The 13,214-nt window shown below is 52.4% G+C and overlaps 1 long non-coding RNA gene across 2 annotated transcripts in view; it reads left to right on the top strand.

Annotated features, from left to right (window-relative positions):
- LOC139077195 (uncharacterized) overlaps nucleotides 1–12,424 on the top strand; it is a 76,024-nt gene extending 63,600 nt beyond the window's left edge. For both annotated transcript variants that reach the window (XR_011529510.1, XR_011529512.1), the window contains exon 3: nucleotides 12,396–12,424. This is a non-coding gene — a long non-coding RNA (uncharacterized lncRNA). The remainder of the gene's footprint in view (nucleotides 1–12,395) is intronic.
- Nucleotides 12,425–13,214: the final 790 nt, after the last annotated feature.

The following is a 13,214-nucleotide window of genomic DNA, read 5'->3' as shown; positions in this document are numbered from 1 at the left end:
TCCTCCTAATCATGTGGAAGCACAATCATTTGGGCGTCAGCTCTGTTGCTTAAGGACAAGATGTAGGCATTTTGTTGGAGTCAGGTTGGCAAGATGGAAATGTCCTAGAAGCAGAAGTTCTCAAGCAACGAGTTAAGGGCTCTAAAGAAAGAGCATTGTAGTTTCCTTTGTATGAGATGTTCCTGGTATGCTATGGGAGCACTGTGGAAAGTGAGCTTGTTCTGAAGTTCCTAATGAGCTGGAAGCAAGAGGGATTGTGGTTCATCTCACCTTGAGGGATGGAGGCATTTTTTTGTTCATTCCAACTCTAGAGCAATGTAGGACACGGCTGAGAGCAAACTTGGCCTTTCTGACATAGGTGCCTTCTGACACTCTCTCCACCAGTGCACAAGGGTGGTATGAGAGGTTGCCGGTATGCTGCAAGAGCACTGGAAAGCGAGTTCTTTCTTAACTTCTAAATATCAGTTGGTTAAAATCCTATTGTCTCTTCCTCCTAAACATGTGGAAGGACAATCATTCGTGTAACAGTTGAATGATTCAGGCCAGACATGTGTGACCCACCTGCCTGGCATGCTGGAACCAACTGTCGGACACTTCTGAACCATCACCTGGAAACTGTGGAAACACGAGACTCAGGTCCTTTACACACCAGAAGCCCCCGTGGAACACAGCAGAACCACCTGACTCACATGCCAAAATCACCTGCAGGATACGCCAGAACCACTTGACAGACAGTCTGGAATCACATGCAAGGAATGCCGGAACCACCTCTCAGATATGCCAGAAGCAGGGGACAGACACACCTGAAACACCTGCTGACTATGCTGGAACCATGAGCCAGACATGCCTGAACCATGTGATGGATACATGAGAAACAGGTCCAGGAAATACCAGAACCAGGTTCCCGACATTCCTGGAGCAGCTGCTGGACACACCTGAACCATGTGCGAGAGCAGCCTGAACCACTTGATGGACAATCTGGAAACACATTCTGGGCACACCCGAGCCAGGTGCCAGACACGCCACAACCACCTGCTTGACACACCAAAATCACTTCCCAGATACACTGGAACCAGGCCCCTTAGACGCTGGAAAAACCAGACAAACATCCTGGAGCAACCCGTGGCACACTCCCAAACCACAACACAGACATGCCAAAACGACCCACAAGACACACTGGAAGCACACACAGGACATGCCAGAAGCACCTGGAACCACCTGCATTACTCACTGGAACCATGACTCTGACACGCCAGAAACAACTCCCGGAAATGATGGAAACACCCAATGGACACTCCGGAACCATCTTCTGAAACTACCAGAACCACATGCCAGACACACAGGAACCACCTGCCAGACACTTCGGAAGCCCCTGTTGTATATGCCGCAACTAGATGCCAGATACACTGAAAGCACCAGCCGAATACACCAGAACCTGGTGCCGGACATGCCACAACACCTGCCAGACAAGCGGAACCACCAGCCTAACATGCCGGAACAACCTGTCAGACACGCCAAAATCACCTGCCAGATACACCGGAACCAGGTCCTGGATACGCCACAACCAATTTCTGCAAAAGGCTGGATTAACATGCCGGACACACCGCAATCACCCACTGGACATGCGACAACCAACTGCCAGACATGCCGGAACCAACACCTGGACACTCTGAAAGCACCAGCAGAACAAGACGGAATCAGGTTCCGGACATGCCGGAACCACCTTCAGGATGTACCGGAACCACATGCCAAACACACGGGAACCACCTGCCAGAAATCATGGAACCAACTGTTAGATACACCAGAACCAGGCACCCGGTACACTGAAGCCACCTGCTGAATATGCCAGAACCATGTGCCGGACACACTGGAACCGTGTGACGGATACATCAGAAACAGGTCCTGCACAGGCGAGAACCAGGTGCCCGACATGCCAGGACCACCTGCTGGATGTGTCTGGACCACCTGCCAGTCTTGTGAGAACCACCTCTCGGATACACCAGAAACAGGTGTCGCACATGCGAAGGCCAGGTGCCGGACATGAATGAACCACCTGCCAGACATGCCAGAACCAGGTTCTGGACATGCTGGAACCACCTGCTGGATATGTCAAAATCACCTGCCAGATATGCCAGAACCATGTCCTGCACACGCCAGAATCAATTACCAGACATGCCTGGACCACCTTTTGGATACGCTGGAACCAGGTGCCTGATTTGCTGAAACTTCCTGCTGGACTCGCCAGAATCAGGTGTCGGACGTGCCTGGACAACCCACAGGACATGGCGAAATCACCTGCATGATACCCCGTAACAATGTGCCAGACAGAACGGAACCACCTGCTGGACACATCGGAGCCACCTGCCGGATATGCCAGAAACAGGTGCAGCACACACCGGAACCATGTGCCCCACACGACTGATCCACCTGCCAGACAAGACTGAACTATCTGCCGGACATGCCAAAACCACCTTCCAGATGCGCCAGAACCATCTGTGGCAAACGCCGGAACCACCCGCCACACATGTGTGACCCCACTGCCTGACACGCAGGAACGAACTGTTGAACATGTTGGAACCATCATCTGGGCACTCTGGAACCACCACCGCTGATGCGAGTATCAGGCCCAGAATGCGCCGGAAGCACCTGCAGGACTTGCTGGAACCACCTGACTCACATGCCAAAATCACCTGCCGGATATGCAAGAACCACTTGAAGGACACTCCAGAATCACATGCTGGGCATGTCGGAACCACCTATCTGATATGTCAGAACCATGTGCTGGACACGCCAGAACCACCTCTGGGACAGACCTGAACCACCTGCTTGACATGCTGGAACCACCTGCTTGACTCACCAGAACCACCTGCTGGACACGCCAAAATCACCTGCTGGATACGCTGGAACCAGGCCCCTAAGACACCGGTAAAATCCGACACACATGCCTGAACCATCCTCTGGACACTCTGGAACCACAACACAGACATGGGGAATGACCCACCAGACACACTGGAACCACCTACCGGACACGCCAGAACCACATGGAACCACCCACTGGACACACTGGAACTATCACTCTGACACGCCAGAACCAACTCCCGGACACTCAGGAAGCACTCAATGGACAGGCCAGAACCATCTTCCGAATGTACTAGAACCATATGCCAGACACACAGGACCCACGTGCCCGACACCAGGGAACCAACTGTAAGATACTCAGTAGCCAGGCACCCAGTATGCTGAAGCCACCTGCCGAATACGCCAGAACCATGTGCCCAACACGCCGGAACCATCTGATGGATACATCAGAAACAGGTCCAGCACAGGCCAGAACTAGGTGCCCTAAATGCCAGAACCACATGCTGGACACTCCTGAACCAAATGCCAGTCTTGTGAGAACCACCTGCTGGATACACCAGAAAGAGATGTCGCACATGCCAAGACCAAGTTCAGGACATGACTGAACCACGTGCCAGACAAACCAGAATCAGGTGCCGAACACGCTGGAGCCACCTGCCGGACACATCGAAATCATCTGCCAGATACTCCAGAACCATGTGCTACACACGCTGCAATCATCTAACAGACCTGCCGTGATCACCTGTTGGATATGCCAGAAGCAGCTGCTGGATTCACTGAAACACACCGGAATCACCCAACGGACATGCCAAACTACCTGGAACCACCGGCCAGACACACTGGAACCATGATGGTGACACACCAGAACCAACTCCCGCACATGCCGGAAGCACCCATTGAACAGGCCGGAACCATCTTCTGAATGTACCAGAACCACATGCCAGACACACAGGAACCACCTGCCAGATGCACAGGAACCACCGGCCAGAAACTTCGGAACCACCTGTTGGATATGCCAGAACCAGGTGCCAGATACACTAAAACCACCTGCTGAATACGCCAGAATCAGACTTTGTGGCATTTGGTTCCAGCATGTCTGTCGCGATTGTCCGGAGACTAAGGGCCTGGTTCCAGCGTATCCGGCAGGTGATTTCGGCGTGTCTCTGGTGGTTGCGGAGTGTCCGTCGAGTGGTTTGGGCGTATCCGGCAGGTGATTTTGGCGTGTGAGTCAGGTTGTTCCTGCTAGTCAAGTAGTTGGTTCTGGCGTGTTCGGTAGGTGGTTCAGGCGTGTCCAGAAGGTGGTTCAGGTCTGTCTGGGAGATGGCTCTGGTGTGTCCGTCTGGTGGTTCCGTTCTGTCTGGCACATGGTTATGGGGTAACATGCAGGTGATTTTGACGTGTCCTGTGGGTTGTCCAGGCATGTCTGACACCTGGTTCTGGCGTGTCTGGCATGTAGTTTCAGTGAATTAGGCACCTGCTTCAGTGATATCCAATAGGTGGTCCCAGCATGTCTTGTAGGTGATTCTGGCATTTATGGCACATTGTTCCGGCATACCTGGCAGGCCATTTCGACGTGTCCCGCAGGTGGTTCCGGCATGCTAGCCACCTGGTTCTGGAATGTCTTGCAGGTGGTTCAGTCATGTCTGTCACCTGGTTTTGGCATGTGCGACACCTGTTTCTGGTGTACCCGGGAGGTGGTTCTCACAAGACTGGCAGGAGGTTCAGGCATGTCCAGCAGGTGGTTCTGGCTTGTTGGGCACCTGGTTCCAGTGTGCCCAGCATGTGGCTCCGGACTGTCCGTCAAGTGGTTCAGGCTGGTCTAGCAGGTATTTCAGGTGTGCCCTGCAGCTGTTTCAGGTGTGTCTGGCACCTGGTTCTGGCCTATGCTGGATCTCATGTATCCATCACATGGTTCCAGCGTTTCTGGCACATGATTCTGGCATATTTGCCAGGTGCCTTCTGCAACCAAGCACCTGGTTCCGGCGTATCTGACAGTTGGTTCCATGGTGTCTGGCAGGTGGTTCCTGTGTTTCTGGCATGTGGTTCTGGTACATGCTTAAGGTGGTTCTGGCATGTGCGGCAGGTGGCTACCGTGTGTCCGGGACCTGATTCTGTCGTGTGCAGTTGGTGCTTTCAGAGTGTCCAGGTGTTGGTTCTGGCGTGCCTGGCAGTTGGTTCCCACATGTCTGGAGTGGGATTCCAGCATGTCCAGCAGGTTGTTCGCCATTTTCCAGAAATTGTTTCTGGCGTATCCAGGACCTGGTTCCAGTGTATCCGGCATGTGATTTTGGCATTTCCGGCAGATTGTTGTGGCGTCTTAGGATGGTGGTTTTGGCTTGTCTGGCAGGTGTTTGTGGCATGTCCGGCAACTGGTTCTCACCTATTTGGCAGGTGGTTTCAGTGTATCTGGCACCTGGTTCCGGCACATCCAACAGGTGGTTCTGAAGTGTCTGGCAGGTGGTTGCAGTGTGTCTAGCATGTGGTTCTGGTATGTTCAGAAGATGGTTCCAGTGTGTCAGTTTGGTGCTGCCGGCATGTCTGGGAGTTGGTTCTTGCGTGTCAAAGTCATGGTTCCAATGTGTTCAGCGGTTGGTTCCAGGTAGTTCTGGCATGTCTGTTGGGTGATTCCAGTGTGTCTCGCTGGTCATTCTGGCATGACTTTGTGGTGTTTCCAGAGTGTGTGGCATGTGGTTCCAGCATGTCTGTCAGGTTTTTCCAGCATCTAAGGGGCCTGTTTCCAGCGTATCCGACAGGTGATTTTGGTGTGTCATGCTGGTGGTTCTGATGAGTCCAGCAGGTGGTTCCAGCATGTTCAGCATGTGGTTCAGGCATGTACAGCAGGTGGTTCAGGTCTGTCTGGGAGGTGGTTCCCTCGTGTCCGGCACATGGTTCTGGCATATCTGGCAGGTGACTTCGGTGTGTGAGTCAGGTGGTTCTGGCATGTCCTGCAGGTGCTTCCGGGGCATTCCAGAGCTGATGCTCACATCTGCTGTGGGTGGTTCCAGAGTTTCCAAATGATAGTCCTGAAGTGTCCGAAAGTTGGTTCCAGCATGTCAGGCAGTGGGGTCACGCATGTCTGGCGGGTGCTCCTGGCGTGTGCCACAGATGGTTCCGGCACATCCAGAGGTGGTTTTGGCATGTCCAGCAGATGGTTCAGTCTTGTCTGGCAGGTCGATCAGTCGTGTGGGGCACCTGGTTCTGGTGTATGCTGCACCTGTTTCTGGTGTATCCAGCAGGTGGCTCCGGTGTGTCAGGCAGGTGGTTCCGTTCTGTCTGGCACATGTTTACGGGGTATCATGCAGGTGATTTTGACGTGTCCTGGGGGATTTCCAGGCGTGTCTGACACATGGTTCTGGTGTGTCCGTCAGGTAGTTTCAGAAAATCAGACACCTGGTTCTGTCATATCCAAAAGGTGGTCCCGGCATGTCTGGTAGGTGATTCTGGCATGTGCGGCAGGTCATTCCGGCATATTGGGCATGTGGAAGCACAATCATCCAGGCCTCATCCCCATTGCTTAAGGGGAAGATGTAGGCATTTCGTCTGAGCTGGATTGGCAAAGTGGAAATGTGGCAGAAGCAGAACTTCAAAATCGATGAGTTAAGGGCTGAAAAGAAACGGTATTCAGCTGCCTTTATATGAGAGGTTCCCAGGACGCTGTAAGAGAACTGTGGAAAGCGAGTTATTTCTCAGCTTCCTAAAGAGCTGGAAGCAAGATGGTTTGTGGCTTGTCTCTCCTTTAGGGATGGAGCCAGTGCCTTGTGCCTTCCACCTCTAGAGCAATGTAGGGCTTGGCTGAGAGCAAAGGTGACTTTCTGGCATGTGTGCCTTTGGACACTCTCTCAACCAGTGCACAAGGACGGTTGGTCAAAAGCCTATTTTCTCTCTCCTCCTAACCATGTGGAAGCACAATCATTCGAGCCTCAGCCCCATTGCTTAAGGAGAAGAAGTAGACATTTCATCTGAGCCAGGTTGTCAGGATGGAAATGTCCCAGAAACAGAAGTTCTCAAGCGAGTTAAGGGCTCTAAAGAAACAGCATTGCAGCTTCCTTTGTATGAGATGTTCGTGGTACGCTCTAAGAGCACTGTGGAAAGCGAGTTCTTTCTCAGCTTCCTAATGAGCTGGAGACAAGACGGATTGTGTCTCATCTCCCCTTGAGGGATGGAGGCATTATTTTGTTCCTTCTGACTCTAGAAAATTGTAGGAGATGGCTGAGAGCAAACTTGGCCTTTCTGACATAGGTGCTTTCTGACACTCTCTCCACCAGTGCACAAGAGTGGTATAAGAGGTTGCCAGTATGCTGTCAGAGCACTGTGCAAAGCAAGATCTTCTTTAACTTCTAAAGAGTAGTTGGTTAAAATTCTATTGTCTCTCTCCTCTTAAGCATGTGGAAGGACAATCATTCGTGCCTCAGCCAAATGATTCAGGCCACTAATGTGTGACTCATCTGCCTGACAGGCTGGAACTAACTGACGGACATGTCGGAACCATCATCTGTCCACTCTGGAACCACCCACCGCAGATGTGATAATCAGGTCCAGAGCACGCTGGAAGCACTTGCAGGACACGAGAAAACCACCCGACTCACACACCAAAATCACCTGCCGGATACACCAGAACCACTTGACGGACACTCCAGAATCACATGCTGGTCATGCCAGAAGCAGCTCTCAGATATGCCAGAACAACATGCCTGGCATGCTGGATCCACCACCTGGACAGAACTTAACAACCTGCTGGACTCACCTGAAGTGCCTGTTGAACAGGCCGGATCACCTGCCAGACACTTTGGAACCACATGTTGGATATACCACAACCAGGTTCCAGATACAGTGAAACCACTGTCCGAATCCACCAGAACCGAGTGCCAGACTACACAAACAACTGCGAGACATGCCAGAACCACCTGCTGGGCTCGTGATAAGCAGCTGCCGGACACCCCAAAATCACCTGCTGGATATGCTGGAACCAGGCCCCTTAGACACTGAAAAACCCAACATACAACCCAGAACCACCCGTCGGACACTCTGGAACCACCACACAGACTTGCAGAACAACCCACCAGACACACCGGGAGCACCCACTGGAATTGCCGGAACCACCTGGAACCACCCGCCGGATGCACTGCAACCCTCACCCTGACACGCAAGAACCAACTCCAGGACATGCCGGAAGCACTCAATGGACAGCCAGAACCATCTTCCGAATGTACCAAAACCACATGCCAGACACACAGGAACCACCCGCCAGACACTTCAGAACCACCTGTTGGATAGGCCACAACCAGGTGCCAGATACAGTGAAATCACCAGCCGAATATGCCAGAACCAGGTGCCAGACATGCACCAAACACCTGCCATACATGCCAGAACCACCAGCCTAACACGCTGGAACAACCTGCCAGACACGCCAAAATCACCTGCTGGATACACCAGAACCAGGTCCTGGATATGCCAGAACCAATTTCCGGGAAAGCCTGGATCAACATACAGGACATGCTGCAATCACCCACCGGGCATGTGGGAACCAACTGCCAGACATGCCAGAACCAACACCTGGACACTCTGAAAGCACCAACGGCACACGACGGAATGAGCTTCCAGACACATGGTAGCCACCTGCCGGACACCCCAGACTCACCTTCAGGACGTACAGAATGACATGCCAAACACACAGGAAACACCTGCCAGACACCGTGGAACCAACTGTCAGATATCCAGGAACCAGGCACCCGGTATGCTGAAGCCACCTGCTGAATATGCCAGAACCATGTGCCGGACATGCCGGAACCATGAGACAGATATATCAGAAACAGGTCCAGCATAGCCCAGAACCAGGTGCGCAACATGCCAGGACCACCTACTGGGCACGCCTGGACCACCCGCCAGTCTTGTGAGAACCACCTCCTGGATACACCGGAAAGAGGTGTAGCGCATGCCAAGGCCAGGTGACAGACAAGGCTGAACCACCTGTCAGACTTTCAAGAACCAGGTGCCGGACACGCTGGAACCACCTGCCGGACATGTTGAAATCACCTGCCGGATACGCCGGAACCATGTGCTGCACACACCGGAATCAACTACCAGACATGCCGGGACCACCTGTTGGATACACGTCAACCAGGGGCCTGACTCGCTGAAACTACATGCCGGACACGCCAGAACCAGGTGTCAGACATGCCTGGACAACCCACAGGACACATCAAAATCACCTGCATGTTACCCCGTAACCATGTGCCAGACAGAACATAACCACCAGACGGACACACCGGAGCCATCTCCCAGACAGACCTGAACCACCTTCTGGACACGCCTGAACCACCTACCGAACACGCCAGAACCAACTACTTGACTAGCAGGAACAACCTGACTCACACGCCAAAATCACCTGCCGGATACGCCCAAACCACTCGACGGACACTCCGCAACCACCAGAGACACACCGAAATCACCTGCTGGATATGCTGGAACCAGGCCCCTTAGTCTCCGGACAATCCTGACAGACATGCTGGAACCAAATGCCGCAAAGTCTGGTTCTGGCGTATTCGGCAGGTAGTTTTAGTGTATCTGACACCTGGTTCCGGCACATCCAACAGGTGGTTCCGAAGTTTCTGGCCGGTGGTTCCTGTGCATCTGGCAGGTGGTTCCTGTGTGTCTGGCATGTGGTTCTGGTACATTCAGAAGATGGTTCCGGCCTGTTCAATGGGTGCTTCTGGCATGTGCGGGATTTGGTTCTGGTGTGTCACCATCATGGTTCCAGTGTGTCTGGCCGGTGGTTCCAGGTAGTTTGGCATGTCCATTGGGTGATTCCGGTGTGTTTCAGTGAATCTGGCAGCTACTTCTGGCATATCCAACAGGTGATCACGGCAGGTCTGTTAGATGATTGCAGCGTGTGCAGCACATGGTTCTGGAGTATCTGGCAGATGATTTCGATGTGTCCGGCAGGTGGTTCCAGCGTGTTCAGCACCTGATTCTGGTTTGTCTGGCACGTGGTTCAGTCATGTCCTGAACTTGGTCTTGGCATGTGCGACACCTCTTTCTGGTGTATCCAGCAGGTGGTTCTCACAAGACTGGCAGGTGGTCCAGGCATGTACAGCAGGTGGTCCTGGCATGTCAGGCACCTGATTCTGGCTTGTGCTGGATCTGTTTCTGATGTATCCATCACATGGTTCCAGTGTGTCCGGCACATGGTTCTGGCATATTTGGCAGGTGGGTTCAGCAGACCGGGTGCCTGGTTCCTGGATATCTGACAGTTGGTTCCATGGTCTCTGACAGGTGGTTCCTGTGTGTTTGGCATGTGGTTCCGATTCATCCTTAGGTGGTTTCGGCATGTCTGGCAGGTGGCTACCATGTGTCTGGAACCTGATTCCATCTTGTGCTGCTGGTGCTTTCAGAGTCTCCAGGTGTTGGCTCTGCCATGTCTGGCAGTCAGTTGCCGCATGTCCGGTGGGTGATTCTGGCGTGTCCGGCATGTTCATCCAGCCTTTTCCGGAAATTGGCTCTGTGTGTGTCCAGGACCTGGTTCCAGTGTATCCAGTAGGTGATTTTGGCGTGTCTGACAGGCTGATCTGGCGTGTTAGTCTGATGTTTCCAGCTTGTGTGGCAGGCGTTGTGGCATGACCGGGACCTGGTTCTGGTGTATCTGGTAGGTGGTTTCAGTGTATCTGGCACCTGGTTGCAGCATATACACCAGGGGGGGTCTGAAGTGTCTCGCAGGTGGTTCCTGTGAGTCTGGCATATGGTTCTGTTACATTCGGAAGATGTTTCCAGAGTGTCCATTGGGTGCTTCTGGCATGTCCAGGAGTTGGTTCTGGCTTGTCAGTGTCATGGTTCCAGTGAGTACTGGAGGTGGTTCCAGGTGGTCCTGACATGTCTTCTGGGTGCTTCCGGTGTGTCTGGGGGGTCGTTTTGGCATGTCTGTGTTGGTGGTTCCAGAGTGTGCAGCAGGTGGTTCTGGCATATCTGTCGGGTTTTGCCAGCGTCTAAGGGTCCTGGTTCCAGGGTATCTGGCAAATGATATTGGCATGTCCAGCAGGTGGTGCTGGTGTTTTGGGCACCTGGTTCGGGTGTGCCCGGCATGTTTTTCAGGATTATCCATCAAGTGGTTCAGGCTGGTCTCACACATGGTTCAGGTGTGTCCAGCAGCTCCTTCAGGAATGTCCGGCACCTGGTTCTGGTATTTCCTGGACCTGTTTCTTGTGTATCCTTCACATGGTTCAGGCATGTCTGGCTCATGGTTCTGGCATAGTCAGCAGGTGTCCAGGCACGACTGGCACGTGGTTCTGGCATATCTGAGAGGTGGTTCCGGCATGCCTGGCATGTGATTCCAGAGTGTCTGTCAAATGGTTCTGGCCTATCCAGCAGGTGATTTTGGCATGTGAGTCAGGTGGTTCTGCCGTGTCCTGCAGGTGCTTCTGGCACATAAAGGACCTAAGTCTCATCGTTCCACAGTTTCCAGATGATGGTTCTGAAGTGTCTGACAGTTGGTTCCAGCATGTCAGGCAGGTGGGTCACACATGTCTGGCCTGAATCATTCAGCTGTGGCACAAATGATTGTCTTTCCACATGCTTAGGGGGAGAGAGACAATAGGATTTTAACCAACTGATATTTAGAAGTTAAGAAAGAGCTCGCTTTCCACAGTACTCTTGCAGCATACCAGCAACCTCTCATACCACCCTTGTGCACTGGCAGAGAGAGTGTCAGAAGGCACCTATGTCAGAAAGGCCAAGTTTGCTCTCAGCCGTGTCCTACATTGCTCTAGAGTTGGAATAAACAAAAAAATGCCTCCATCCCTCAAGGGGAGACGAGCCACAATCTGTCTTGCTTCCAGCTCATTAGGAAGCTGAGGAAGAGCTCACTTTCCACAGTGCTCTTACAGTGTACCGGGAACATCCTATACAAAGGAAGCTGCAATGCTGTTTCTTTAGAGCCCTTAACTCGTTGCTTGAGAACTTCTGCTTCTGGGACATTTCCATCTTGACAACCCGGCTCAGACAAAATGCCTACATCTTGTCCTTAAGCAACAGGGCTGACGCCCGAATGATTGTGCTTCCACATGGTGGGGAGGAGAGAGAAAATATGCTTTTAACCAACCGCCATTGTGCACTGGTTGAGAGAGTGTCAGAATGCACCCATGTCAGAAAAGCCCATTTGCTCTCAGCCATTCCCTACATTGCTCTAGAGGTAGAAGGCACAAGGCACTGGTTCCATCCCTAAAGGGGAGACAAGCCACAAACCTTCTTGCTTCCAGCTCTTTAGGAAGCTGACAAAGACCTCGCTTTCCACAGTGCTCTTACAGCATACTGGGAAACACTCATACAAAGGTAGCTGAAACACCATTTCCTCCCAGCCCTTAACTCGCTGCTTTAGAACTTCTGCTTCTGCCACATTTCCACCATGCCAACCTGGCTCACATGAAGTGCCAACATATTACCCTTAAGCAATGGATCTTATGCCCAAAAGACTGTGCTTCCACATGCTTAGGTGGATAGAGACAATAGACTTTTAACCAAACATCCTTGTGCACTGGAGGAGAGAGTGTCAGAAAGCACCTATGGAAGAAAGGCCCCTTTGCCCTCAGCCGTGCCCTACCTTGCTGTAGTGGTGGAAGACACAAAACTCTGCCTCCATCCTTCAATGGGAGACAAGCCACAAGCCATCTTGCTTCCAACTCTTTAGGAAGGGGAGAGAGAACTCACCTGCCATATACAAAGGAACCATGCCCCTTAGACGCCAGAAAAACCTGACAGACATGCCAAAACCACCCACCGCGCACTCTGCAACCACCACAAAGTCATGTCAAAATGACCCGCCAGACACACTGGAAGCACCCACAGTACATGCCAGAACTAGCTGGAACCACCCACCAGACACAGTGGAACAATGATTCTGACATGACAGAACTTTCTCTCGGACATGCTGGCAGCACACAACAGACATGCTAGAACAATCTTCCAAATGTAGCAAAACCACATGCTAGACACTTGGGAACCACCTGTTGGCTATGCCGCAACCAGGTGCCAGATACACTGAAACCACCTGCCGAATATGCCAGAACCAAGTGCCGGACATGCTACAAACACCTGTCAGACAAGTCGGAACCACCAACCTAACACGCTGGAACAACCAGCCATACATGCCAAAATCACCTGCCAAATACACCGAAACCAGATCCTGGACACGCCACAATCAATTTCCAGAAAAGCCTGGATCAACATGCAGGACATGCCAAAATCACCCACTGGACATGCGGGAACTAACTCCCAGACACACCAGAACCAATACCTGGACACTCTGAAAGCACCAATGGCACACAATGGAATCGGGTTCTGGATACACGGTAGCCACCTGCCGGACA

Source organism: Equus przewalskii, chromosome 19 (assembly GCF_037783145.1).
Source record: "Equus przewalskii isolate Varuska chromosome 19, EquPr2, whole genome shotgun sequence".
In the NCBI taxonomy this organism is placed as follows: domain Eukaryota; kingdom Metazoa; phylum Chordata; class Mammalia; order Perissodactyla; family Equidae; genus Equus; species Equus przewalskii.
Note: the sequence above shows the minus strand (reverse complement) of the source record. Positions and strands in the feature narration are given on the sequence as shown.